Below are 4524 nucleotides of genomic sequence, written 5' to 3' on the forward strand. Positions count from 1 at the left end.
GAACAGTAACGCCTTACTTTACTCTGTTACAGGGAAAAGAAATGTAAAGCTTTATTCATGTAGCACTTTTTAAAGCACAGTTACAAAGTGCTTCACATAGCAGAAAAGTGGCAGAGGATACAAAAACAATAACAAAATGGACATAAAAACATGTGACATAAGAACATCATGTGATTATAGTGAGGCACAACTCTTCTACTCCCCCCCCCCCCTCTTTTTATTCAACCATTACCCATCTTCACCTCTCCTCTTCCACCTTGCATCACCAACACACCTTCACTCCTCTCCACCTCCCTGCTGCCTTTCTAATGTCTTCCTCCACTCCTCTACATCTGCCATGTGTACCTCACTTCCTCACCTCAGCTCTGGGACATAAGGCTGCCTCGCTCCTTCACTCCTCGTCATCTTAATCCAAACCTCAAATCATATTGATATAGAAAACCATGAAGAATATTTAAAACCGACGACAAGAATATCTGAAACATCTTTGGCGTCCGTCTTTCCATCCCCCCAAGGAATCCTATGTATCCAAAATAAAATGTCTGTACTGACTGTACTGATTAGAAGTTTTAAATATCTCTGCAGGTCTTTGAGTCACCATCCAGCTTTCCATCCTCATTTACAATAAAAAAAAATGATTTATATCACCTTGCTTTGACCTGCAGTTGCATCTCCTCTCTTGGTGCGATCGGTGTAATTTTGAAAATGCTGGAGTGGAGCGGTGAGATGCATCATTTCGCCAATCTTTACTCCTCAAAATCCCATCAGTGGCGCATGAGTTACCGCGCCTCACACATGGACAAAACAAGTGAACAAACCCACTTCGGTGTGTAATCAGTGTAATTTTGAAACTGTGAGATGCATCATTCCCCCCCGACGTTCGCCAAAATCCAACAAATTTCACTGTAGGGGACAAAATTTGAAACACCTTAATTGAGGCGGCATACCAAGAGGGATATTGAAAACATCTATGGAGCTCTGCGAAGTACTGGCACGAGTCCAAACCCTTTGAATCTCCATCTATCCGTCTATCCGTTCCTCCTCCAAGCATCAAAGTGAAAGAAAAGCGAGGCATCCTTCTTCACAGAAACTGAAAACGCTCTTACTGAGGTGGCATTCCAACAGGCATACTTTTAAAAATATCTCTGGCGCACTTACGCACTGGCACAAGTCCAAGCCCTTTGTATGACCATCCATCTTTCCCTCCAACCCCCCCCCCCCCCACCCTTCCCCCACCCAACACCCGCCATTGTAGCCCGAGCCAAGTAAGGGGGGGGGTTGAGGCTCTGCAATCAGATCCTTGGATCCCCCTCTGGCGTTTGTTCCCCCGGCTTGTTTTCACTGTCAACACGCCACTTGAGAGAATTAAGGGGGGCCAAGTACCTGGAGCTCAGGAGGCAATAAAGCAGTCAAAGCACAATTAAACCTTCAGAAACAAGTTGTGTCAAGCTTATTTCATTCCGACTCGCAACAGAGGGATTCAATTATAAAGGATGCATGTGCTGCACTTAAAAAGAGACGGGATAAAAAAAAATAGCGTTTTTCACATTTTTTGACCTCTCTCTCTGATTGAAAAAGCAGTCGGCTGAGGTTAATTCACTTCCGAGTTAACTATGAAGATTGTAAAAATTCTCACACATGCATTCATTCATGAAGGTTGTATTATATTTCAGCTACATCACAAAACAGCAGTGTCAAAATGTGGACATCTCTCAGTTAAAGTTAGTTAATAGTCTGTATTCAGGATGAACAGGAATGTTGTGATGCAAAACTTTAGCCAGCGCATTCTTTGCTACCATCTAGTCTAGTCCCTGACATGAAGCCATTGGTCTAGAGCGGTGTCTAGTGCTCAGTGTAGAGCAAGGCATGATGGGAAACTGAGTATCTAAGCAAATTCTGTGAGCTGGCATCTCTGTTTCTCCTGGTTTCTCTAAAAAAAAAAATCAATGCAAGTCATCTTCAGCTTGAGTCCAAAGTCAGTCTCGAGTCTTGAGGCACAAGTCCCAAGTCTAAATGTAGATTACCAAGTCAAGTCCAAGTCATTAAAGTCAAGTCTCAAGTCTAAATGTAGAACAGCAAGTCAAGTCAGAACAGAGAGAGTCCAGTATCAATTTAATATCTTAAAGAAAACTAAATATCTAGGACTTTTCAATGCAATATGGTTTTAATAGGATAAAAACTTGGTAAGAGCATCATGAGTTTGATTTCTATAATCAGTTTCAACTTCAGTAAATTCAAGCTTGTTGTTTGTTTTTCAGGTTGTAACAGAGCTTCGTCTGGCGGCTCCTGCCTGACACGACAACATCAGCCGAGTTTTAATCACCTGGATCCTGAGGCGAGAAACTAAACTCCTCGCTGGAGTCCCACGATATAAAAAGAAACACCATGGGACCTTAAGGCAAGTCGATTTTTAAGGTATTTTCTTACGTTAATAGACGTGGATCATGCTTCTCAGGACCTGCTTTAATCTGAAGGAGAGGCACTTTAATTGCAAACTATGATAAATATTCAGGAATTTGCTTGCAGCAACGACAACCTAAGGAGTTTCACAGTAGATACTCACACACACACACACACACATGGTCCAAGAAGAGCAAAACCTCTCAAACAACTGAATTGCATTTCAACTGCATTTCCACATGGAAAGACATTCATTTCACCTAAAGTTCATTTCTCAATATTTCAAAAATACTGGCGGTTACATCCCTAAAAATGTCTTAATATGTTGATTTTCCATATTAAGTTTTATTTTCATGCAAGCAATCTTTTGGTCAGAGTTTTGGTCAGAGTGTTAAATCCTCAAATGGTGGACAACGTGTTTTGGAAAATTAAGTACACACACACACACACACAAACACACACACACACACCATGAATTTCAATACATACTTAAATCAAGTGAGTAATATTTTCACATGGTATACATCTCGCTTTCTCAAAGTCTTCCATTCTTTTGACACACACACACAGACAGACACACACAGACACAGACACACACACACACACACACACACACACACACAGTGCATTTCAGTACATATTTAATTCTTTTCCCCATGAGTAATCTTCTTCATCCGATGTTAAACCCTCACACAGCGACTTTCACACTCCTGTCAGATTCCTTTTGCATGGCTAAAGGCCCGACTGAGTCTGGGTGGGAATCAGTTTACACCACCAGATGATTCTGCCATGACCGATGTTGCTGTGTGTGTGTGTGTGTGTGTGTGTGTGTGTGTGTGTGTGTGTGTGTGTAAACAGAACTTAAACAGAACTGAAGAAATGTGTACCATATGAAAAGATTGCTTTAAATATACTGAAATATTGAAATGCATGGTACGTGTGTGTGTGTGTGTATGTGTGTATATGTATGTTGTATGTGTGTGTTCATGTGCTGTGTGTGTGTGTGTGTGTGACATTTGCATTTGCATGTCGATGCATTTGCACTATATATGCAGTATGTGTGTGTTGATGTACTTTTGTGCTTGTGTATCTGTCTGTGTGTACATGCTCATACATGTGTGTATGTGTGTGTGTGTTAATGTTTGTGTGTGTATGTGGAGGATAAAAGCTGCCAAGGTCCTGTAACCAGATCCCTCCCTCCATCCATGTGCTTATCTTCTCATTTAAATGAAATTAAATCAAATTTGATTTATATAGTGCATCATATACAACAGTGTCACCCAAAGTGCTTCACAAACATGGTTCAAAACAGTTCAGGGTCATGAAAAAGACAGAAACAAGATAAGCAAAACATCTTGAAGGAACACAAGAATAGGAGTGGTAACGTTTACAGTGTAAAAATTATAAATATTAAAGCTGCTATAAGCAAGAGAAGAGCGTCCCGTCATCATTCCAAAGACTGCAGTACGCAGACTGCAGACTGCGTACTAAGAGAAGCGACCACATTACACCAATCCTTGCTGCCCTTCACTGGTTACCTGTGAGTTTTAGAATTGATTTTAAGATTTTACTGCTTGTTTTTAAAGCCTTGAATGGTCAGGTTCCTGCCTATATGTGATCTGCTAACTCCCTATGAGCCTGATCGCTGCTTGAGATCCTCCAGCAGGGCCCTACTAATGGTTCCTAAATCTCGACTCGTCACTAAAGGTGACCGGGCCTTTGCTGTTCGGGCCCCTCAGCTGTGGAACTCCCTGCCTGGGGATCTCAGGCAGGCAAACTCAGTATCCTCTTTTAAATCTCTTCTTAAGACTCACTTTTATCTTATGGCTTTTTCTTAACTGATGGTATTTGTTGTAACTTTTTAAATTATTTTATCTTGTTTATATCTTAATTTTTGGATCTTATCTACTTTTATTATCTGTTTTCATTGTAAAGCACTTTGTAACTTTGTTTTTGAAAGGTGCTATATAAATAAAGTTATTATTATTATTATTATTATCAACACTAATTGAGACGCTGTAGATTCACTCCTGACCTCTGGTTTGGACACTTCTCCACACAGCAGAAACTTCAGAGTGAAATCCAAACGGTCTCCTGAACAGCAGCAGAGAAACGGGACTCACC

The sequence above is a fragment of the Centroberyx gerrardi genome, chromosome 11, assembly GCF_048128805.1.
Source record: "Centroberyx gerrardi isolate f3 chromosome 11, fCenGer3.hap1.cur.20231027, whole genome shotgun sequence".
In the NCBI taxonomy this organism is placed as follows: domain Eukaryota; kingdom Metazoa; phylum Chordata; class Actinopteri; order Beryciformes; family Berycidae; genus Centroberyx; species Centroberyx gerrardi.